General features: G+C 42.8%; 1 long non-coding RNA gene across 1 annotated transcript; it reads left to right on the top strand.

The window, feature by feature from the left end:
- The first annotated feature begins 12,985 nt into the window (after positions 1 to 12,985).
- Positions 12,986 to 26,080, top strand: LOC137433588 (uncharacterized). Its single transcript, XR_010985670.2, has 4 exons — positions 12,986 to 13,138; positions 13,542 to 13,688; positions 18,906 to 19,014; positions 25,365 to 26,080. It is a non-coding gene; the product is annotated as an uncharacterized LOC137433588 (long non-coding RNA).
- Positions 26,081 to 26,662: the final 582 nt, after the last annotated feature.

Raw genomic sequence — 26,662 nt, 5'->3', positions numbered from 1 at the left:
CCTGCGTCTCAGAATCATGGGTGCCGATATGCGATTAAACACCTTCAAGTTTTCCAACCTGGTCCGTAATCATGAATTTAACAGAATGATCGGTGCCTGTTACAGTGTTGGCAATAGTAGGGCACTACCCGGCATTGCCCGGTCTATTTTGGGGGGGGGGGGGGGGGTGGCAAAAAACGCTTCCCAAATCCACTAAGGAATGGGGTCCTGATACACACTTCCCTACCCCCATGATAGGGTGATAAAAAGAAAAAATTCCCTAAAATCCAACTTTCTCTTGGGAATTTTCAAAAAACTTTTTTTTTTTTGCCCAAGGCACTCACTGATGAACCTCAGGAAGTTTGACCAAAATGCTTTTAGGGGCTTGGTGGTCGTTGCAGCGGTGTATCCACTTGCGCGGGAAGCGCTCCAAAAATGGCGCCGAAACTGCGCATCGAAAACGCCCAGGCGTGAGCAAGCAGCCGAGACAGCCCTCTTTCGCTCTCCACTGTCAAGTACTACGTGGACCCCAGCTCCTAGATGAGTCCAAATGTTTCCCCCCTCTGTCGAGATGCTGCCGGCACAGCAAAAGCTCCACGCTCCTTCCAAAGTACACCAAAATCACATGCACAACAACGCAAAAAGATGGCGCCCTTCCTCCTCCTGCACAAAAATTCAAGAGAGAGATTCTTCTTTCAACGGTCCTTTTTCCCTCGAACTTTCCCGCTCTGACGTCACACTGGCCAATCACCGAACCCCATCGAATCATCCCCTGGTTGTGCTCGACCAATGACGAACTTCGGGGCGTGGCCTGCCGGCTTTGATTGGTGTGAGCATCATTAAGGCGTGGCCTACTTGCCGATCGGCAATGTTTGGGTACTGTCGGCAGTTCCGGGTGGTAGTTGGCAAAACGTAGGGAAAAGCCACAGGAGCAGCACATTGTCATGGAACTGACTCAATGTCCACTCTGGGTCGAGTTAAAATGTTTAATTGGAGAGATTATCAGAGATCAAAGCAATTACAAAGGACCACCAACAATTACAAGAGAAGCACAGTTATAAAAGAAAAACGATGATACAACGACATCAATCTCAGCACAACAAAACTCTCTGAAAATCTCTAAATTAATGTTCCATGAGTTCAGCTTTATATCGGAGTTTTCACAACACAATGGTACAGGATGCAGGTGTGGGGTGAGAGAAATAGGGTATAAGCCATCCTACCTACTCAAGGTGATGCCTTGCATCAAAGAATCAAAAGGGAACTGTGTGAGGATGCAAGGCATCAAAGAGAGCGGAGGAGTGTTGTGTGAACCCTGGACAATCCTTGATTCATGATGTCTCACTCTTAAAGTTCACTCCTTACAAATTATGCACTGGGCCAGAGGTTGTTTACCCTCTGCCAGCACAAATGGCTTTGAGCATTGTGCTGTGGTGTCCTTGTCTGACATTCCTCTGTCTCTCTTGTAGACACCGTGTTCCCTTTGCATTTTTTATTTATTATTATACTGTCCCTTTGACATACATATGTAGTCTTAGGTTTATAGAGAATATATACTCATCCTAATCGTTATAAGTACTATTAACTTCATTTATATCGATATAAAGAGAGATAAACGCAAATATAGCTTTTTACCCCAATCGTGAAAGCAGTCAACACTCAATCCCTGTGTTTTGCAGCTGCAGGCGTTATCAAAACATCTTCCAGGCCAGGTAGATGCCATTGTGTCTTTGAGCACAATAGTGGCTTGTAAAGCATAATCATCTCTGGCATTTCTTAGCCAGCTTGGTTCAAAGTAAAAATCTCGCTTCATTAGATTTCAGAATTAATTATTCTTCCACAACATACTGGGGGAAACTAACCTTAATCCCTATATAGTTAACACAGCTTCACCTCCTTTGTGAAGACACATAAACAATCTTAAGCTCCAGTTTCCCTACTTAAATACATCGAGAGATCTCCTACGCATCCACGGTCCATGCTATACCTATACGATCCTACCTTTACTATGGGATTCCATAATCTACCCCCACAAACGTTATATAGTATATATATATATATATATATATATATATATATATATATATATATATATATATATATATGTATATAATCTATATGTATATATATATATATATATATATATATATATATATATATATATATATATATATAGTTGCGGATTTGAGAATCCTGCACGTTGTAATTGTTGTAAATATCACCCTCTGTAAATTGTAATGATTCTTGTAAATACCTCCATTTGTGTAAAGGTCAAAGGTCGTCCCCTCAGCTAGTCCATGTACAAGCACGTAGGCCACCATAGAACCTCTCTATAGTTATTTCCTTATTATGTGTTCTAGTTTAAGGCTCTGTTTCCCATTAATTGACTCTGCATTGCACCAAATGAACTAAGGTAGAATCCCCTTTCAATTGCCCCAAATCCCCTTTCAATTGCCAACTGCATTTAACTCCATTGAACACGAGGTCATCTCGGAGCAGAAGGTGGGAGGAGTCAGCCAAGCGCCAGGAACAAGGCGTGGCATTGCCAACGCCTCATCAAGGGGCGGGATTGGTGAGCCCTCGTGACCAATCAAGGCCGAGGCGAGCTCACCAATGGGCGTGTCCAAAAGGCCGGCGGCTTGATCGTCACGCGCCTCATAAAAGGAGGTTGGGAGGGACTGCTTAAAGAGATGAGTGAGGAGGATGCACCGAGCAGTTCGGTTGAGGAGGAGCTGAGTTGAGTTGGGTTGACCTCAGTTGAGTTGAGTTATCAGAAGATTGAAGGTTTGAAGAGAGGAGACGTTGTTTGCAACCAGCCCCGGCGCGCGCGCAGCTTTGACGCGCAGTTCGACCCGCTGCTACGCAGGAACCAGATTGCGGGGGCATCGGTGGCCGTCGACTTCCAGCCCGACGTCCCGTGTGGGATCAAGCTCCAGCCAGCGTCCAGCTGAACCTTCCTCCCCTTCCTTCCACTCATTCCTGCCTTCATTCCCCATTCGTGTAAGTCTGACTGTCGACTGTTTGTCTGTGTTGTCTGGGGTATAAGTAAGACTGTATAGATAAGCTAGAATTGCACTGTGTCTTCCTCTTCTGTAAATTACTTTCGTTTTCTTTCCTTCTCCCTTGGTTTCTTTGACTTGTACATAATTAGTAATAAATTCCTGTTCTTCCTACCTTTGCCTTCTTTCCTTCACATCCGTTCGTTTTAGAGGTTTCCACATTGAGTTCCTGTGGTGCGATTTGGCCAACGCTCAGAATCGGGTTGAGTCTTTGCTAATGGTTCGAACCGCGGGCTGCTAAAAACCGCTCGGCAAATAACATCTTGCCCGTTGTTTTGAATGGGGCTATCCACCGGCTTCGTGGAGAGGTTGGCGGAGGTGTACGGGACTCTCTTGACCAATCACCTCGGCCAATCTCACCCCACAAAGAAGCGGGATAGTTCCAGGACCGGGGAGACGGCCAGCTTAACAGGACAAGGGGCTAACCACCCCTTGCTAACGGGAGAGCCATCCCCCGTTTTCGCAACAATATATATGCAGACTTGGCATTTAATATGGTATATATTTTTTTTATTGACTTGGGTTTACTTTCTGAACTCAGTATATCAATCTGGTGAGTTTCTTTTACCCTTCGGTGATGTCTTTGTTGAACGAACCATGTCACTGATTGTCTTTCGCAGCAAGAAGTCAATAACAGGATTATATCATAGGTGGCGTGACAAATGTAAGGACAGGTACATTTGACGATTGGCTTCACAATCAGGTATATAAGGGTTGTTGGTTCTGTATTAGTGGAAAACAACTGCTGCACGTCTACAAAAGTTATTGCCGCTTCCTCTGGAGATGGTCCGTCAACTTGACAATGCTGTTTGTCATGGAGTGGTGGCTTTACGAAATTCTGGCATGAAACAGCGTGCTATTGCTCGGCAGTATGGCATCACTCAAGTTCAGGTGTCAAAGATCCTGAAACGAAATGCTCAGAGGGGTGTCTCTACTCCAATACCGAGGCCAGGACGTCCACGCAGAACCACAAGGAGAGATGATCGCCAGCTGCACCGGTTAGTCTGCAATGGCCGTACCAAGTCAGCTAATCGGCTAAGGGCTGAGTGGCAGCAACTGACAAATGTGCCTGTATCCAGAAGGCTAGTCAACCAACGACTGGTTCAAGCAGGCTATCGTGCCAGGCGTCCCCTGAGAAAGCCACGCCTGACCAGACAACACCGCCAGCGCCGATTGCAGTGGGCCAGAGAGCACCGTCAATGGCAGCCAGGACACTGGAATCACGTGACCTTCAGTGACGAGTCTATATTTCTGGTCTATCGTCAAGATGGCCGCATCCGAGTGCACAGCCAAGTGCATGAAGCCCACAACGAAGAATGTATAGTGCCAAGAGTCCAAGCTGGAGGTGCTGGGGTGACCGTTTAGGCTGCTTTTCATGCAAAGGGGCAAAACTTACCTGGTTGTTCTGAATGGAAACCTGAACCAGTTCAAGTACAGGGTCATTCTGGAAGAAACATTGCTTCCATTTGCTTGTGCAGCCTTTCGAGGAAACTTTGTCTTCCAAGATGACAATGCAAGCCCTCATCGTGCTCGCATGATCCAACACTTTCTTGCTGACCGTGGTGTAGAACATATGGAGTGGCCTGCCATGTCCCTGGATGTGAATCCGATGGAGAACTTGTGGGCAGAATTAACGCGTCAAATCGACTACTTGGACCAGCAGCCTACCTCTGTGCGTGAATTGCAGCAGACTATTGTCACTGCATGGCAAGCGATTCCTGTCCAAACCTTGGCAAATCTCGTGAACAGCATGCCTCGACATGTACATGCTCTCCTGAATGCTCGTAGGGGTTACACGAAGTACTGAACTGTAATTTTACTGTCCGTAATCCCAGTCATAATTTAGCTTTTGTTTTTGTTGAAAATAATTTTGGCTAATGTGCAAAATCAAGAGATACTTCTGGAAAACGTACAGAAGTTTGACACAGTACTGTCCGTGAATTGAGTTCGATATCAGTTTACATCACTTTCAAGGATCAATTTATTTGCTTCGAAATGTCGAATATGGTTTTTGTTTCTTTTAAAGGTCACATTAACAAAATCTAGAATAATTTCAACATAATTCCAATGAACTTTCGGTTCTAAGTCATCTTGAAAAGTAAGTTCACCCCCACAAAAAAAAATATTCGATATTAAATGCCAAGTCTGTATATATATAAATATATGTATATATATATATATATATATATATATATATATATATATATATATATATATATATATATATATATATATATATATACAGTATATACTGTTATATATATATATATATATATATATATATATATATATAAATATATATATATATATATGTATATTGTTGCGGATCTCGAGCCCGTCGACGTACAGAGGGGGGTTAAACCCTTTCCCCCTTGGGCCTTCGAGTCCACGAGGCCGTGACCCACTTTACACTCGTGGGGCGTACTGCGGAGCAATTCCACCCGCCACCCCCGTAGCGAGTGTCGGAAGGGTATCGGGTTTTATTGCCCCTCCCAAGAGTCTTACCCGAATGTTCCAAGCTCCTCCCTTGGCTGTTGTTGTTAGCCACTCCCCTTGAGCTTCCATTGGCTGCTTGCCGCTTACCGGCCACTCCCCTGTAGCGCCTCCCTCGGGCCTTCCAGACTTGTTCCAGGCCCTAGCACATGGTATTCCAGCCCAAAGAGCAAATGGTATTCCAGCCCAATGAGCAATGAAAAAAAAGAAAATAGATATATGATTAATAATGAAAATAAATAAATAATAATCACGAAACAATTAAATTATTAATCAATTCGGTCATAGAACACATAAACCACCACCATTTCATCAGAATCTGAAACCTAAAAAAAAAAATTTTTTAGTCATTAATCGAATAATTAAATAATTAATCGATTCATTGATTAATTGATTAATTAATAAATCAAAAATAGCCTTTGCAGCCAAATCACCTGGTCATTGGCATGTCCAAATATCAGCTTCCTCACTCAAAAGGTGCCTGAGTTAATGGTAATGGAATAAGTACTTAATTAATCGCTAATAATTAAATAACTCCTCAATTAATGGGTTAATCAAAAAACAAAAAACTATGTTTTTGACAAAGGACTTGCTCACTAATGTGCCGAAATTTCAGCTTCCTAGCTCAAAGGATGGCTGAGATATCGCCCGGACAAACAAACAAACAAACAACCAAGAAAACAAACAAGAAAACAAACAAGTTAAGATTCATTCAAAGTAAACCGCCCCCATGCCAAATAATTAAATATCCTACAGCGCGGCATTGCCAGGGCGCCTCCAGCGCGTGGCAATACCGCAGTGCAGCTCATAGAGTCTGCATTGGGAGGGAGAGGTGTACAATAATTGATTGCTTAATTGCACAATTAAAATCAATAAAAGATTATCATAAAATCTTTTCTTAATCAATTGGCTAATAACATAACTAAACCACTAGTGCTTCATCCGAAGATGTAACCTTTAGAAATGTAACTAAATAAGTCATTAATAAAAAATTAAATAACTAATTTATGAATCAATAAATGATGAATCGATTAATTGATTAATCAATCAATCAAAAATATCCTTTACAGACAAATCACTTGGTCATTGACATGTCCAAATATCAGCTTCCGAGCTCAAAGGTGCCTGAGATATTGGCCAGAAGAGAAAGGAAATGTATGAGTTCTTAATTAATCGCTAATAATTAAATAACTCATCAATTAATTGATTAATCAAAAAAACAAAAAATACTGTTTTTGACAAAGTACTTGCTCACTATTGTGCCGAAATTTCAGCTTCCTAGCTCAAAGGATGGCTGAGATATCGCCCGGACAAGCAAACAAGAAAGCAAGAAAACAACCAGAGTGAAAACTGAGTACTCCCTTTCAGCGTGCGTCACTGCTGAGCCCCCTTCGGTGCCTGGCGATGACGTTTTGCAGTGCCTGGAGATGGCATAGGAAAGGAGCGGTGTACAACAGCCAGAGTGAAAACTGAGTACTCCCTTTCAGCGTGCGTCATTGCCGAGCCCCCTTCGTTGCCGGCAATGACGATATGCAGCGCCTGGAGATGGCATAGGAAAGGAGCGGTGTACAATATGAACGGTGAGGTAGAATCTAATGTCCTAATTGAGGTACCCCCACACAGACACAAAAACATTCAAGGGGAAAGAGAAAATAAAAGAAAATCCCCCATTTCTTCCTGCACTCAGCTCTGGTCTCGACAAGCACTTTGGTGGGCTCGGTCGACAAGAGGACCGCGTGTCGAAGCACCCAACAATGGCACCGGTCAATCGCGCGAGCACACCAAGCCATGCAGCAGGCAGCCAAACTTCTCCCACTCAATCCCGGGCCAGCCAGCACAACACGGTCCCCAGCTCCAATCCCCCTCCTTCAACGTGGCAAGGCTACACAAAGCTCCCCTCCAAAAGAGCACACACTCAAGCCACAGCCGAGAGCCAGAGACAAAAGGCAACTGCCTCCACCAAAAGCCAGCACAAGAGAGAGAGACCGTTTTTTCTTCCTCCTCTCCATGATCGCACACGAGCCAGGAACAGCCAAGCCAGGGACAAAGGACAAAGAGCAAATGGCCCATCCAATAGCCAGCACGAGAGAGAGAGAGAGAGAGAGAGAGAGAAAGAGAGAAAGAGAGAGAGAGAGAGAGAGAGAGAGAGAGAGAGAGAGAGAGAGAGAGATTCTTCCCCTCTGTTCTCGAAGTCTCTCGATGACGTCACACTGATCAATCATGCACTTCGGGGGCGGGGCCTCATGGCCCTCTTGGCCGCCCACCGATTCTCCTCCTCTGCTGGGCGGGGCCTTTTTCCTTAGTCGGTTGGTGTGGCGGGGTTAATTATCTATTATGATTCCTTGGAGACGGGGTTTACCTGTAGATCGTAATGACCGGGTACTTTTGGCATTTATGCCGGTAGTTGTGGTTTAATGGAGAACCTGTTGTTGTTGTTGTTGTTGGTTAACGACGTGGGTTTTTATGGCCAGCTTGTTATAATGGTAAGAACATAGGGGAAATCACAGGAGGCAATCACATATTGGGGAGATTAATCTTAAATCCTAGAGCTAATTAGCATGTCTTATCCCCCCCCCCCCCCCACCTCCCCTCTCTCCCTTGTGAAGAATACAAAAACAAGCTTAAGCTCACAGTTTTACTACTTACATACATCGAGATGGGCTTCCTACTCGCACGCGGTCCATGCTAATACTACACAATCCTATATGTACTTGGGTATTTCATCCCCTACAACCACAAACGTAACAATATATATATATATGTATGTATATATATATATATATATATATATATATATATATATATATATATATATATATATATATATTGTTGCGGATATGAGGACTGTATTTTTTTTAATTATGTGTATTATTATTATTGCTTGAGTCTGGCCCCTCCTGCCTCCGGAGCTGTGTAAAGGTCAAAAGGGCATCCCATAATTAGTCCAAAAGCATACACGTCAGCCAATCATAGAATACCCTTGTTCGATAGTTATATCTTATTCTGTGTTTTAGGGTAAGGCTGTGTCTCCCATTAATTGAAGTACTCCATTGCACCAAGTGAAAGAGATAGATTCCCTTCATTCCCATTCCCAAAACCTCCATTCCCCCTTTCGTCGATTGGCAATTACCTCCCCTCCAATTGCCGCCATTGACCACGAGGCAGGGTCGGAGAAGAAAGGCGTGTCTCCACCTCGTCATAGAGGGGAGGAGTGAGCCAGCCCCACTCGACCAACCATGAGCCAGGGGTTTGGCTAGAGAGGGCGGAGGAAGAGTGATCGGGGAGGTTCGCAAAGGTTGAGGGGCGGGGCCTATATAACCCACGGCAGGGCGTTTCCCGAGGAGATGAGCTTTTACAGAGAGACGAGAGGGAGTCCAAGCAGTTGGGTCCAAGAGATGCGCTTTGAGTTGGGTCCAAGAGATGCGCTTTGAGTTGAGTCCAAGAGAGGCGCCTTGAGTTGAGTCCGAGAGAAGTCCAGAGTTGAGCTGCAGCTCGAGCCACCGAAACTGCATTTACTGCAGCTGGAGCCACCGAAACTGCAGCCACAGCAGCGTGAGGCCTGGACGGCAGTTTGGAGCAGGGCCGCGAAGGAACGGCGGCTGCCCAACGAGTCGATCGTGCTGCAGGACCAGTTGGACCTCCCTATCCCGCCAGCCATCCACCTGCCATCCCTATCATCATTCCCCGTGTAAGTGTGCTCGTAGTCTGTCTTTTGTCTTGTCCCTGGGAATAAGTTAAGCCTGTTAGATAAGCTAGTATTTTCCCTGTGTCTCTAAAAAGCTTCTGTATATTATTTTATTATCTTTCCTTCTCCTTGGTTATTTTGAGCCTGTAAATAGTAAATAAATTTAGTAGTATTTTCAACCCTTTTCTCGTCTTATTCCTTTTCCTCTTTGCATTCGGTCGCTTTAGAGTTTTCCATATTGAGCAGCTGCGGTGCGATACGGCCAACGTTTGGGGTTGAATCGGGTTAGTCGGGGAATAACGGTTCGGTCGCGGAGCCTCCGCTCGGCAAATATAACATCTTTAACCGCGTCCGTAACAATATCAATCAGTCACTATGCGACCTTCATATCATCAGTGGAGAACCGCCAGCAAGGTGTCCCATACAGCTGCCGCTGCACCTTGCTGGGAGCGATAAGCACCGCCTGCCACACGGTAACGTTATCTCTGGTATCCACTCATCATATGGAGTCGACCTGGTTGCGGTTGGGAGTTACTAATAATGGTATCTGTAATCTGGTTCTCCAACCTAATGAGCGGACAACATGACGTCATCGCCATGCATGTCCGCATTGCCTGCAAAGCTCCAGAGGAACCATCTAGCAGTGCGTCATTACGGATTATAAATTCAGATACTGTCACAAGTGCATGCAAAACTCAGGTAACTGTGCCAAAGGGGGCAATACCACCTATTAGAGCCAAGGGTGTACTTACTTTTTCCACATGCGAAATTTGCATTTACGTTTATTTAAGTTATACAATGGACTATAAAATGTAAATGTTTCATGATATTTGTTATATTATATCACCTTTATCTATCAATATTGTTGAAATGAAGATCAAATAGCTGTATGTTGAAATATGTTGAAAAAGTCAAAACTTTACATGGGGTGTACTTACTTTTTCACGTGACTGTAGCTCTTGCCACTGTTGATGTCAAAGTGCACGAGTCTACCATTAGAAAGAGGCTGCACAAATTTGATCTGCATGGGAGGTGTGCCAGGAGGAAACCTTTGCTGTCCAGAAAGAACATCAGGGCAAGACTAAAGTTTGCCAATGAACACCAAGGCAAAGACCAGCACTTCTGGAACAATGTGCTCTGGACAGATGAGTCAAAGGTAGAGCTATTTGGCTACAGTACCAGAAGACATTTTTGGCGAAAACCAATGACAGCATTTGACCACAAGAACCTGATACCAACTGTAAAGCATGTTGGTGAAAAATATTATGGTTTGGGGCAGCTTTGCTGCATCAGGGCCTGGGCAGCTCACCATCATAGAATCCACTCTGAATTCTTCATTGTACCAGAGGGTGCTTGAGGATAATGTGAGGCCATCTGTCGGAAAGTGGAAGCTCAACCGAAGGTGGACCTTGCAACATGACAATGACCCTAAACATACGAGTAAATCCACCAAGGAATGGCTGAAAAGAAAGAAATGGAGGGTTCTGGAATGGCCAAGTCAAAGCCCGGATCTAAATCCCATCGAGATGTTGTGGGGGGATTTGAAACGAGCTGTGCATGCAAGAAACCCCTCAAACATCGCACAGCTGAAATAATTCTGCATGGAGGAGTGGGCAAAAATTTCTCCCAGTCGATGTCAGAGACTGGTAGACAGTTATAAGGAACGCCTACTTGAGGTTGTTTCTGCCAAAGGGGGCAATACCACCTATTAGAGCCAAGGGTGTACTTACTTTTTCCACATGCGAAATTTGCATTTATGTTTATTTAAATTATACAATGGACTGCAAAATGTAAATGTTTCATGATATTTGTTATATTATATCACCTTTATCTCTCAAAATTGTTGAAATGAAGATCAAATAGCTGTATGTTGAAATATGTTGAAAAAGTCAAAACTTTACATGGGGTGTACTTACTTTTTCACGTGACTGTATATACAGACTTGACATTTAATGTGGAATAATTTTTTTTCTTGAATTGGGTTTACTTTCTGAACTCGGTATATCAATCTGGTGAGTTTCTTTTACGCTTCAGTGATTTCTTTGTTAAAAGAACCATGTCACTGATTGTCTGTCGCAGCAAGAAGTCAATAACAGGATTATATCACAGGTGGCGTGACAAAATGTACGGACAGGTACATTTGACGATTGGCTTCACAATCGGGTATATAAGGGTTGTTGCGTTCTGTATTGGTGGAAAACAACTGCTGCACGTCTACAAAAGTTATTGCCGCTTCCCCTGGAGATGGTCCGTCAACTCGACAATGCTGTTTGTCATTTAGTGGTGGCTTTACGAAATTCTGGCATGAAACAGCGTGCTATTGCTCGGGGGTATGGCATCACTCAAGGTCAGGTGTCAAAGATCCTGAAACGAAATGCTCAGAGGGGTGTCCCTACTCCAATACCGAGGTCAGGACGTCCCCGCAGAACCACAAGGAGAGATGATCGCCAGCCGCACCGGTTAGTCCGCAATGGCCGTACCAAGTCAGCTAATCGGCTTAGGGCTGAGTGGCAGCAACTGACAAATGTGCCTGTATCCAGAAGGCTAGTCAACCAACGACTGGTTCAAGCAGGCTATCGTGCCAGGCATCCCCTGAGAAAGCCACGTCTGACGAGAAAACACCGCCAGCACCGATTGCAGTGGGCCAGAGAGCAGCGTCAATGGCAGCCAGGACACTGGAATCACGTGATCTTCAGTGACAAGTCTAGATATCTGGTCTATCGTCAATATGGCCGCGTCCGAGTGCACAGACAAGTGCATGAAGCCTAAAACGAAGATTGTATAGTGCCAAGAGTCCAAGCTGGAGGTGGTGGGGTGACCGTTTGGGCTGCTTTTCATGCAGGGGGCAAAACTGACCTGGTAGTTCTGAATGGAAAGCTGAACCAGTTCAAGCACAGGGCCATTCTGGAAGAAACATTGCTTCCATTTGTTCATGCAGCCTTTCGAGGAAACTTTGTCTTCCAAGATGACAATGCACGGCCTCATCATGCTCGCATGATCCAACACTTTCTTGCTGACCGTGGTGTAGAGCATATGGAGTGGCCTGCCATGTCCCCGGATATGAATCCGATAGAGAACTTGTGGGCAAAATTAACGCGTCAAATCGACAACTTGGACCAGCAGCCTGCCTCTGTGCGTGAATTGCAGCAGGCTATTGTAACTGCATGGCAAGCGATTCCTGTCCAAACCTTGGCAAATATCGTGAACAGCATGCCCCGACGTGTACGTGCTCTCCTGAATGCTCGTGGGGATTACACGAAGTACTGAACTGTAATTTTACTGTCCGTAATCCCAGTCGTAATTTAACTTTTGTTTTTGTTTTAAAAATTTTTTGGCTAATGTGCAAAATAAAGAGATACTTCTGGAAAACGCACATAAGTTTAACACAGTACTGTCCGTGAATTGAGTTCGATATCAGTTTACATCACTTTCAAGGATCAATTTATTTGCTTCGAAATGTCAAATGTGGTTTTTGTTTCTTTTAAAGGTCACATTAACAAAATCTAGAATAATTTCAACATAATTCCAATGAACTTTTGGTTCTAAGTCATCTTGAAAAGTAAGTTCACCCCCACAAAAAAAATATTCCATATTACATGCCAAGTCTGTATATTGCGTTCAAGTTGAATACAGTCACAAATCTAGCTAATTCATACCGGTAATTGGAATTCGTGTTTGCCAAGTGCACGCGGCAAATCTCGACGGCATTTGTGACGTTGCTTTAGGGCAGGATAAATATTAGCACACAAGGCAGGTGCAATCCGGGCTGCATATAACCAGTGCCCAGAGTGTGACCAGGAAATCTCTGGGAAGAAGATCAGACTCTCAGCTTAGTCTGTTAACAAGGGCTCGCGCGGAACAGTGCACTCGGTCTTCAACGGAACGAGGTCGGATCAGCTTCCGTTTGCGAGGCGTTTTATCGGTAAGACATCACCTGTTCTGTGATACTTGGAAGGTAAAAAGTGCAAATTGTGACAAAAAAAATAAACCGCATAAAATAATGGTAATCTCAACTTGTGCATCCTGTAGCGTTCAAAAAGTTCTACTCATGTCTTCCAACACACACACCTTTCAATTCCTCAATACACAAGTATGTATGATTAGTGATTATATAAATATATATTTTTTATATATGAGACACCTTTGGGCTTTGAAGCTGTAGGCGGTTCTATGATGACCTTTGGTATGTTAAGCGAATTAGTAAAGATGTATCTGCGTGTTATTAAAAAACAATTCCTGTTGTCAAAACGATTCGATGATGCACACGGTTACCCACAGCGAGGGACAAACTCACACATCCCTACCGTTCTTGTTTCTGGTGCTAGGGCGTATTGCCGGTCTTCATGATGATGAGAATATTCGTGCTTTGGCTGCTAGGAGCGCTGCTCACAACGCCTCTGACTCTTGGCCGGCGCGTTTGGAGCGCTGATCAGCAGGAGGGTGGATTCGCTGGGATATCCAACGGTCTCACGGTAAGGTCGGGACGCAAATTATTATTGAAGGAAGACATCTAGATAACGTAGTCGTTTGATTATGGGTAGACTGTTTTTCTTTTGGTCTTTGGATTTCTCGTGTGAATAAGTGGCTCATGATGCTCAAATCTCAAGCTTCAATCCCATACATGAAATGTATTGTTCCATTGTCTACAAATGTCTTTAGAAATTTTCATCGGAGTACGCTGATGTCTATTAATGTCGTTGTTCTGTTTTTGATTTAGGTACAAGTTCCACTCTGAGCCTTTGGTCAATGTAAATAAATAAATTAATAATGCAGTTGGAAATTCAATGTCTAACGTAGGGGTTCCTAAACCCTGGGTCACGACCCGACCTTCAAAAAATATCGCCCATTTTTGAGTGAGTTTTCACGTCTAAAGCATTTCCTCCGACAATTTTCATCGTAGGTACCAGTACAAGTCGGTACCATTTGGGTTGTGAGGCGATGTGATTTAAAATTTTGGGTCGTGGAGAAAACAATGTTTGGGAACAACTGGACTAAGGTATGGATTTCAATGTCCAGGTATAGCCAAAAATGATACTTGTGTTTGAGTAATAACTAGAACAATTCGACTGTGTCGCCAATATGCCTCCGCATAGTCCCACAGCAGGTAGATGCCATCACTCTGCGTATGTATGGGTAGTGGATCACGTTCTGAAGTTTCGTGTTGATTGGATAAGGTTCGTTTTTCTATCCAAGATGGCTGCCAAACCACATGACCTATGACATCATCATTTTCAAACTATATGCAACAGTGCTGTTAGATGATATTTGTAAAATTTCGCATCGATAGGGTGAGCGGTTTCAGATATATAATTATTTAATATTTTCCTTCAATCCAATATGGCTGCCAAACCATGTGACCTATGACGTCATAAATTTGATATTTCAATACAAATGTGTCATAGATCATGTGCATGCAATTTCAGATTTTTAGGATAAGGAATTCGATTAAAACATTTTTGGCTGGTATACCACTTCACCTATGATGTCATCATTATCATGCTTTTGTTCCCCATTGGGAGTACTTGACAATGTGCCAAGTTTCAATTCTTTCCATTCAGCGGTTTCCGAGAAATAAATTTTTTAATTATTTGCTTTTAATCCACGATGGCTGCCATACCACGTGACCTATGACGTCATATTTATTATAAAAACATTCTGCATGGGTGTCACCCCTACCCTGAAAGTTTCGTCTCAATCAGACATATGGTTGCTGAGAAAAACGAGGTTTAGCCCGTATGGACGGACGGACAACCAGAAAACATAATGCCTCCGGAGACTTTGTCGGCGGAGGCATAAAAAAAACTTTAAATTTCCAACTATTCAGAAATTTTGTAACGTATTTTACATTGCATGTTGTACCTAGAAAGAAAAGCCTCAGGACATGTAAAATATTACACATTTATGGTTGTGTTTATCATTGTGCTGGACTTGCGAGATAGGGCTGCCTGGATAGGTTAATAATAATAAATCTTTATTGTCCCATATTCAGGGAAATTATTCTTTGGTCACACTGTAAGTTAACCATCATTAAAACATAACATAAAACACAAAGGGAATAAGAAAACGAAATAAAGAGATATTAAATATAAAGTAAATATAAAATATGTAAGATGGACTAAACAGCAAAATGGCTAGGAATTAGAATTTAGCATTTGAATTGCACATGGTACAAATGACTTTTTGAAAATGTTCTTCTTCATCCTCCTTACACGAAAGCGTCTCCCTGATGGCAGTTTTTCAAAAAGTCCGTTCAAGAAATGACTTTCATCGGTACACACCTGCCTTCCTTTTCAATGCTCGCAAGTATAGAGACTCCAGACTAGTTGAAGGCCCACCTACAGCTTTAAATGCCAGTGTAATGACCTTTCTCAATCGTGACATATTCCGCACATTAAGATAACTGTACCAGGAAATCAAATTAAATGACAAAACTCTGATCAGTAAGGAATTTGTCAACATCCACATCACACGTGAGCTCACATCAAATGAATTCAACTTCCTAAGAAGATACAATCTTTGCATTGATTTCTTGTACACAGCATCAGTATTTCCATCAAAAGTTAACTTGTTATCAATAAAGGTGATTGTTTTTAAATTGGCTAACAGGTATTTAAATTTGCTAACAATTTCCACCTTATCACCATTTATGGTTACAAGCTCATGATTGTGACCTTTCCGAAAGTCTAAAATCATCTCTTTTGTTTTTCACACATTCAGAGTAAGACAAAAGTCCCCACACCACTTATTCAATGTGTCAATCTTAGCTTAGAGATACGCACAATCTCCTCTCATCTGGCTAGCCTGGGTTGGAATCCCACCCGGCACCCTGGCGAAGTTACAAATTCCTGCCCTGACTTCCTGTGTCAGAGTGGCAACCCATCCAGGATTGTAACACGAGCCAACAAACTACTTATGCACACCCGACGCTCTGTAGAGACCATAGAGCATATGGCACATGCAGGATAGTTTAGAGGCATGCACACTCATCTTTGAGCTGTCCAGCCTGATGTTGAGTGTCAATCCAGCTACAAACTGCCACCGACCATTTGATGGAAGTTAAGCCGGAGGTCCCATCTGCCACTGCCAGCACCGGTTATTGGTAGCTGTTAAATATCCCATTGAGTCTTTCATAAAGAGTGAGCAATTGTTACCTCCAGCACAAATGACAAATTCCTCCCCAAATTGTCTTTAGTCGAAGATTGGCCAAAAATGTTCCTCGATAGACCCCACAAGAAGGTGGGAATAATTGAGTAGTAGTAGAAGTAGTAAGATTAGCATTGCACATGATACAACAACATTTCTGGGCTAAATGTAAATTATGTCAGAAATTTTAGGAAGCCATTTTTTAATTGGAAGAATATATTTATGAAAAAGGGAGGTGGGGAAAGATATAGTGGGTGGGGGTAATATGGACCCCGGGGGAATATGGACCCCACTGAATTTCCCATGATGCACTGCATCAAGCCTCGTCTTCATATCACGGGATAAACAAGTATGGCCGACCAGCAAGTGACCAACTGCAGTTCATTCAAACTCTTTAATGACGGCAAGTGGCAAACTTCCAAAAGTTTTCATCTCAAATTTTACAATTCATAAGCATGCAGTACTGTGTATGTACATGTAGTCACTAGCTTGTTTGATGAGTGGTGTCCCTGGCTGAGTACACGTGAGAGCTGTCTACAGCACCACTGTGTGTAGAAAACTCCATCCCAGCCCATATGTACTGGGCATGCTGACATGATCGAGAGGCATGGTGTGGGGAATATGGACCCTTTGGTAGTGTCTAATATGGACCCATGTCCATATTCCCTGCGGTCGATGTCCATATTCCCCACGGTCGATGTCCATATTCCCCACACAGGATGCCAGTAGAATAGGTCCACAAAACAGCATGTTCACTGTCAAAATTTGAATCAAATAAATTTTTCTGCACCGAAATATGTGACTAAGCAAAACTAGGCATGGTCCAAGTTGCCGTCAAGTATCGGCTGTTTGTTAACACCCGCTAACATGTACACTTGATTCTGTATAAAAATCCGACAGTGACTATGCACTGTCGGACATTTAACTCGCCCCAAAAAAGCGTTATCCTCACATCCTCTCCTTCTAAAAGACGTTTGATCGTGGAACATCAAGAACAAGAGAGAAGGGCATTGAAGAAAGGGCCAACACGCGAGAATCAGAATCCCATATCCCCAACTAATTTGAAAGCGAAAAAAGGCAACAGACCATGAACAAAGCGCGGTCCTCCAGTTCGAAAGCAGGTTACCAAGTCTGCTAAGCAACACAGAAAAGGACCTGAAAACTGCATGAGTAATTTCTACTGCATATATTGCAATGAGTTATTTGTTGATCCACCTGAATTTTCTTGGATCCAATGCAGTGAATGCAAGCAATGGGCCCACGAAAACGAAACTGACTATGAGGGTATAGGTGCTTTCGTCTGTGATGAGTGTCGCTAAGGTTGGTGTTCACTGAAAAATCGGAAAGTAACATTTGTCCCAGGGAACATTTGTCGAAAATAAACTAGACTTACCACATTGAGGTCCATATTACCCCATAGGGGGGGTCCATATTTCCCACATTGTTTGGAATATGGACACTGATGGCATATTTTTATTTGTTCCCTCAATCATATGTCTTTGATTTTATTCAACCCAAACTGCACGGGGATGTAGTCTGTCTGGTTGTCTAAATAAACCATTATTTGGAAATATTCCTTGTCTATTTGTATAGTCTCTATCGGGACTTTGGTTTAGGGGGTCCATATTACCCCCCACCTACCCTACCTTACATATTCAACTCCAGATTTGGGAGAAAAGAGAGGTGGATGAGGGTTACAAAACACAGAGGATAAACATTGATTGGAGTTGTTGTTGTTGTTGCATAGCCAAGTTCTCTTGAACAGTACAGTTCTCTTGTACAGTTATTGTACAGTATAGTACAGTTCTCTTGAACAAGCCCGTGGCACGGAGACAGCCGATCGATCTCTTTGGAGCGATCCAGAGATCCCACACATCTCGGATGTTATACACCCGGCTTCACGAAGTCGGGGCCACGACAGAGTTAGAGGGAGAGAGAGAGAGAGAGAGAGAGAGAGAGCGAGAGAGAGAGAGAGAGCGAGAGAGAGAGAGAGAGAGAGAGAGAGAGAGAGAGAGAGAGAGAGGGAGAGAGAGAGAGAGAGAGAGAGATTGAGAGAGAGAGAGAGAGAGAGGAGACAGAGAGGAGACAGAGACATGATGGAAAGGGCCAGTCCATGGGGACTGATCGGCACTCTGACCATGACCACGCCATGGGCAGCAGGGAAGAATGGGGGAAGATTTGGGCCCTGACTTGCGTTGGGTGGTACAACCACCACAAAGAGGCGTCCCCGATAGTTGTGGAGTTGTAGTTTAATCTCTACTGTCAGGAATCAAATTTGAGGCTATAGAGACCTTAAAAGGTGAGATCCTGTTGACGAGTTGTCAGATCAGTCTGGTGAGAAACACCCAGAATTATTTTATTATTAGAAATGTCCATTCTTTCCCTGCAGGAATATGGTTTGCTTACATTTATCTGAGACAAAGTTTTCTCATATGTACTTCCTCCAGCCTTTCCATAAAATAATTCGAGTTGTTTTTTCTAAACACAAAGCAATGTTGTGCTGTGACCTTTTAATACAATTAATAATGGTTCCTTTGCTTCTGTAGCAGTGGGAAAGGTCTCTCCGAGACAGCTTGACACGGCTTTCATCACGCAGCAACCGGGAGAAGCCTCACCCAAAGCAGTTTCATGCCCTCATGGGTCGGCGTACCATCGGTGAGGGCACCACCATGGTCTATACGAGCATGCACACTGCACAGCTTCCATAAATGCATTGTCCGCAGAACCTGCCTCTTATTTTTTTCCTCTTCAGGAGTGAGGCTCATGGAATATTAAGGTTAATTTGACAGTAGGGGCAGCGGGACGACAATTCGGCACAAACAACAAGCGAATAAACTAACAGGAAAAAAAGAGAAAGAAGAGGAGGAAACTCCAATATGAGCAAGTTAAAACTAGAACGCCACTCAGTAGAGCGCATACTCCCGCCGTGGGTCAAGTTGGAATAGTATGATTTCACAAAAGTTTGAGGGAGTAGTTCAGTGACAACACAAGACAGACACTGCACAGAGATATATTTAGAATATATAGAAGATAATGTTTAAAAAAAAACAAGGCAATTTCACTTACATTTTCGGATTCAGCGTTCAATTCTATATAAGTGGGTGTATTTTGAGGCATGTGTGACTTCAAATAAAATTGTAAGCCAGGAAAACGTTTTTCATTCCTTAGGGATACAACATGTAAAACTGGCCCAAACGTCAAAACAAAACTCGCTCATTTTAAGTCGTACAAGCTAATGCGACCACTCATTCTTCTGGGAAGAATCCCGTGCACATTCTGGTCACACTTATAAGTCACCTAAGTCTTTATAAGTTCATCAAATATTGACACCGCGATTGACATTTGCTGAGGTAAATGTTGATATCTCTTCTGAGGTAAAATAAAAATTTAAAAAACGTTTTAAAGCATTATACGTATCAAACGATACATTTTATAAAACGGGGAAAGATAATACACCCTTTGGTGGTTTTAAAATGACAGAATATGTCTTTATTAGAAAACAATAACAAGAACCTTGAAGACGACGCTGCTAACAAAATACACCGCTCTAACGCATAACCACGAGTTTAAACTATATTTACAACAAATATGAAAACTATTTTCATATCACAATGTTAAATATAGAATATATAGAAGACAATGTTAAAAAAAATGAGCCCTGTCTTCCAATGGTAAACAATCCTTCAAAAAATTCCTGGATCCGGAATAATATCCTGAGCTTCACCAAAAACTAATCAATTCTTCCTTATCCCAAGGGCAATCATCCCACCAACTTTCATCCAAATCCGTTCAGAACTTTTCCAGATATCTTGTTCACAAACACACGAACACACACACGCACGCACACACACACACACACACACACACACACACACACACACACACACACACACACACACACACACACACACACACACACACACACACACACACACACACACACACACACACACACACACAGACACGATCGAATGCATTACTCCCTGGCCGGAGTAATGAATTATAAAAGGTTCATGGGAGTAATAATCATGATGGATCAGGATGGGGATGACATCAGTCATCAGGTGATGATGCACTGCCTGCTTGAAACCCTGGAGCCTGGAGGGAATAATGAGAAAAAATGGCCTCTGGAAGGTGGTTCCATAGACCCGGAGAAGCGAGGTACAAAGGAGTTGAGGTGTGCAGTCAGCCTGGATTTTGGAAGTTTAATAACAATGGCGTTACTGGAAGAATGTTGATCCTGGAGTTGCTGGGAATGGTCGGAGGACCAGTGGAGCAGAGGGAGCAATATTGGAGAAGCAGTAAAAAAGAGAAACCACTGATGTGTTTGCGATGTGAAAGCAACAGGCCTTGTACTTTGACCTCGTTGCGAGAGGTTCCAATAATGTTGAGAGCTTTATATTCCACAGAACCCAGGAGGGATATATGTGATGCTGGGGTCCAACCTGAAGCAGAGAACAGCTACAGCCAAAGGCCTTTGCAGACTGTGGGTAGTTCTGATTTCCAAGGAAAGACTTGGATCGATGGAAGATGCCCAGTCTGTGACTGGCTTGGGAGGCCAGGTTACCTTCTGTATATAGTCATGGCTGATTACCTACAAGTTCGAATGATTGGACTTCTTCCAGTGGCTGACCATGGAAAGATCGGTGCATTCGTTTGACGATCCTTCCAGAGTGACTGAGGGAGAATGTGAGACTTTTTAGGACTGGAAGACATGTTCCATTTATCAGATCAGCACATCATCAATTTTTGATCAACAGAGTTTCACGGCTGCTGTCTTCCTAGCAGTGGGATGGGATACCAGCAGTAGACACTACAGTAGTATGAAAAGGACCTTAAAGGTCTGGTAGTGTCTACTGCTGGGATCATCCATCATATTCCTTGCCATGGGACAGCTTCAGCAGCAATGATGCTCTGGAAAAAGCATGGACTCGTCAATCAATCATTAAAAGGTTTTCTTGAGATTATGTTGACTGATGCATCTTACTATAATTCACCAAATGTCCGTCTGTCTGTTCGAAGGTACCGTAAAAACTGCCTAACCGATCGCAAAGATATTTTGGGTGGGTAATGCTGGGATCTCCAGGAGTAAAATAGGCTATTTAGTTTTCCCAATTTCAGCTTTGGTCTCCAGCATTCTCAGGTTTGGACTCCCGCATAACATTCGCGTTCGCATAACGTTCATTGTGACCATGTTCTCATTGTGACAATGTTGTGACGATGTATGTGTTCACGGTAGTGTTTGACGTGACGGTGTGAACGTAATTTCGTAATGTTTTTCGTTTCGTAATCCTTTAATGAACGTTTAATGTTTAATGAACGTTTAATGCCCTTCGATGTCCGGGGGCCGCACGCGCGCTACACTGGACGGGCCAGCGTGTACCTTGCCCTTCGCCGTCAGGCTCGGGTAAACCGCTGAGCCCCATCCGTGATGGGGACTGGGGCTTGAGACAGTGTCCCACGAACGAGGAATTCCCAGTAAGCGCGAGTCATCAGCTCGCGTTGATTAAGTCCCTGCCCTTTGTACACACCGCCCGTCGCCGCACAAACATCACAATGAAACACAATCACAATTCACATATTCGTGCAATTCGAATAAATACGAATAAATAAATTCGAATTCGAATATTCGAATAATAATTCGAATAATTTCGTCACAATGAAAACATCGTCACAAACGGGTACTGGAGACAATGTGACAAACGTCACAAACGGGTACAATATTGGAGAGGCCATGAAGAGTTGAACAGTATTGAACAGTGATGTGGCTTTTTTTGAAATTCTAAAGATACTGTTCAGATTTTGATGATTTGCGTGTGATATGATTTAACGGATGTTCATATGAATCGTTTAAAATAAAAAAGCCTTCAATTTCTGATATTTTACCTTTTCATTTGGGCCTCCCAATTGAAGCCCCGTCCGTAGGGCGGGTACCGTTGCTAGTGTAGTTGCATCCACTGTTGGAGGCCATGGAGATTTCCACTGTCTGAGGAGTTTAAACCATAAAAGATGAATTACTCACCAACTAACAGCGAATTACTTTTAATGTTCACAGAACTGCAATTAATCTGATGCGAGTGACTCAATTACTTGTGATTTGCACAGACGAGCCAGTGACGAATTTGAAGACATAGGACAATGAAATGATTGAGATGATACAACGGCTTCTACATACAATGTACTTGGAACGGCAAGGCCTGTGCCATGAGAGGACTACTTGATCTGCCATGATGGATCTCTTTATTGTGTTTATCAGCGCAGCGTGGTATCACCAGAACACCACTAGATGCTGAAAGAATACTGCCCTCTTTGAAACCAAATAGCACGCCGTGTACAACATGTAATTACAAGTCCAAATTTTGTACTGGATACTCGTTTAGTCCTGAGAGGTGATATGACATATGTCTCACACAGGTTCATTTCCACCCAAATCTTGTGGTATATGTTTGGGTAGTAATGCTAGGTAGAACATTGACTTGACTGTGCACGCTTGAAGGCAAATCAATGGTGGCATACCGCGTACCTCTCACTACCTGTCAGTGGAGGAGGTCATATCAACTCAGTTATTGTGCTGGTTTCACGTCAGTTGACGCCAAGTCGTCTTATATGCAACAACATATGACCGTGGATTTGACATTGGAGTGGTGACAACTTTAGCTGGTGATACCCGGTTTTTTGGAAGTGATGTTTACACCCACAATTGATGGCACACTGATTATTATTCACAATAGGGTGTCTTCCTGGAATGCTGCCAATTCTAGAATTGCTCGTAATTCATCTTTGTCTTTTCGTCATACGAATGATGGCAGCATCTGGATACTCAGACTGGAGATCTTGAGGGAGGATTGATAATGTTGGCCTCAAGTGTCGACCGATATTCAGCTACTGGGGTCAAATGATGCACCATTAGAGCTTTAAAGGGATCAGTTTGCTTCGGATTTTTTTCGTGGGCAGAGGTTATGTTTTCATCCCTGTCTGTTTGTCTGTCAGTCTGTCTGACTATGAACAGGATATCTCAAAAAGTTGAAGGATTTGGAGGAACTTTGGTGGAGAGGTTGGGTATGTGACAAGGACGAAATGATTGGATTTTGGTGAAGATTTGGATCCGGATCTAGATCATATAATTTTTTTACGAGATTCCTCACTATTGAGAGTTAGGGACAAAAACAAAATATGTAAAGCAAGATATCTCAAGGTTTTGAACGGATTCCGACGAATATTGGTGGACAGATAGGTCGGGTGTGTGACAAGGACAAATCAATTATATTTTGGTTAAAATCCGAATATGGATCCGGATATGAGACTTTAAAAATTTTAAAATTGATCCTTCACCGTTGAGTGATAGGGCCAAAAATTATATATAGCATGTGATTCCCATAAATTGTGGACAGATTATGACAAAACGAGGTGGATGAGTTGGTCAGGTGACAAGAACAAGCCGATTAGATTTTTGGTCAGATCCCAATCCAGATCCGGCCAATTAGTGGGATACAAAACAAACTATTCAGCATAGCGGACGTACCGTGCCTTCAGAAAGTATTCACACCCAATTGACTTTTTCACATTTTTTGTGTTACAGCCTGAATTTAAAATGGATTAAAATCGAGTTTTTTCGCACTGATCGATACATAATGTCAGAGTGGAATTTATTTTTTTTAGAAATTTTTACAAAATAATTAAAAATGAAAAGCTGAAATTTATTGAGTCTCTAAGTATTCAACCCCTTTGCTATGACCCTCAAAATTGAGCTCAGGTTCATCCAATTTCCTTTGAGCATCCTTGAGATGCCTCTGCAATTTTATTGTCTCTACACCTTCCCTGGTGTCGTCCTGTAGCCAATTAAATTGATTGGAGCTGATTTAGAAAGAAACACACCTTTCTCTCCGTGGGGTCCCACAGTTGACAGTGCACGTCAGAACAGAAACTCGACCATTAAGTCCAAGCCACTGTCCTTAGAACACCGAGATAGAATTGTGAGGACGCATAGATCTGGGGAAAGGTATAAAACAATTTCTAGCGTGTGGAAAGTTCCAAAGGTTCATCTCCATCATTGGGAAAATGATCTCCATCATCAGTGAGCTCCATCATTAGGAAATGGGAAGAATATGGAACTACCCAGACTCTTCCTATAGAATTCGCTGCTCAACCAAACTGAGCAACTGGGCAAGAAGGACTTTGGTCAGGGAGGTGACCAATAACCCAATGACGACTATGACAGAACTACAGAGTTCCTTGGCTGAGATGGCAGAACCTGCCAGAAGGACAACAGTCTCCACAGCACTTCACAAATCTTGGCTTTATGGGTGAGTAGCTCTAAAAGCATGAGGCAAAATATTCTGTGGTCTTATGTGATGAAATTGATCTATTTGGCCTGAATGCAAAGTTTCTGGTGGAAACCGAGCATTGCTCATCACCCATTTAACACCATCCATACCGTGAAGCATGGTTTGGCAGCATCATGCTATGGGGATGCTTTTCAGTAGCAGGGACCTGGAGCCTTGTATCGATAGAGGGAACAATGAATGGAGCCAAATACAGCAAATCCTTGAGGAGAAACTGCTTCAGAGTGCAAAAGACCTTAGACTGCGGTGGAGACACTTTTGAACCAAATACCATGAGAGACACAGGCTGACTTGAGACCTCTTCAACTGAGGAGGCATGGCATCTTCACTATTTTGATAAGGGTGTAGATTCTGGAGTCGATTCCTCACGTCATGTAATTTTCTAATGCGTGGAGACAAATTTCCTGTGGCAGCTTTGTTCCATGTCTGTTGAAAACGACAGGAGTTAGCAGGCTGATAAGTTTTTGTACTGGATTCCTGTAATATTACGGAGGACAGAATGATATCAGTGATCCTGGTTTATGTGCTGTGTTAATTTTTTCAAATTTTAATTATGCTTGGAAATAGTTCCCATCATAAATTAATTCTGCTGAATATATTGGTGTACACTGTACACCTTAGGTCAGAGAGCACTCTGCTTAATTGCCCTTGTCTGTTTCGCAGGTGGGGATGAACAACAAGTCACCGCGTGAGAATGAATGATTTGACATCACACCGATTTCATTGTGTTCCAGTGTACATTGAACCGTTCAATGGCTGTATAATTCACTTTGATGATGGTGAATGCCACAGTATTTCATTGAAACAGCCTTTTGCAGTGAAATAAATTCTCATGCTCAAAATATTTGGGGACGTTTACATACTACATAGTCAATGGAGGTGATACACCCAGATAAAGAAAGTAGGGAAAATGACATTGGGAGGGTGGAGAAGACAAAAGAGAGGGGGGAAGTTAACGAGGTGAAACAGGAAGTGACGTCATAAAGGATTTAATATGGCTATAACTGTCGGAACAGCAGGAAGGATATCTATCGAGAGTCAGTCTGGTGTTGTTGGCAACCTTAAAGACGGGTGTGGGGTTGAAATGGTAAAGGCTGTTCGGAGGAAAATGGAGTAAAGGAGAGAAGTAAGAAAATGGGAATATGTATAGGTCTAAAGTGGCATGTGGGAAAAAGGGGACAGGCACGAGGGCGGGGTTTTGAGGTATGGCTAGGCAGGTATTATAAAAAACATCATCTATTTTGCATATGTAATATGTAGATGTCCCATCTTCTTCTTCGAAATATGTCTGTGCAGTTGTTTTGCAGATTTTGAACGGCTATACTCCATTGTATGCTTCGTTAAATATATAAATAAATACGTACATTTCATCATTGGCATTTTTGGCTGTTTCCTTTTTGAGTACATGATGTAAAACAGAAAATTCACCATTTGTCCACTTCAATTTCCCAGTAAATTTACCGAGGCAGCCACATACATTATCATTCCTTTTTTGGTCCCTGAATGCTTGTGAATGATGTATACATCACGTGCAGCAAATTTCACCTCCATGTGCCTTGTATTTCTGTTATTTAAAAAAAAACTCTTCTGTACACCGCCCTTGATGCTCGGTTTGCAAGCCACCGTCTACAGCTCCAATAGAAGAGACGTAATCACTCTTTTATGGAAAATGTTTTTCGAGTTTGTTTTATCCTCAAAAATAGACAGTAGCGAACACACATTCGTGGTAAAAAAAAAATTGGTCCTTAAAAGTTTTGCAACATTTTTGATTATTTACAAACTCCTGATATGGATCCCTGAGCGCTTTTTATTTGGTTGTTTCACAAACGTAGATGATGTGCAAACATCCTTGTTTCCCAATGTTTCAATTAACTTTTCAAGTCTGTGTCCCATGAGTATTTAATGCAATGAAAGGGGACAACATGCTTGTTCAACTTGTACGCAAAAGTTCTCTGGTATGA

The sequence above is a fragment of the Myxine glutinosa genome, chromosome 10, assembly GCF_964187855.1.
Source record: "Myxine glutinosa chromosome 10, kmMyxGlut1.1, whole genome shotgun sequence".
Classification (NCBI taxonomy): Eukaryota; Metazoa; Chordata; class Myxini; order Myxiniformes; family Myxinidae; genus Myxine; species Myxine glutinosa.
This window is presented reverse-complemented; position numbering and strand designations above follow the sequence as displayed.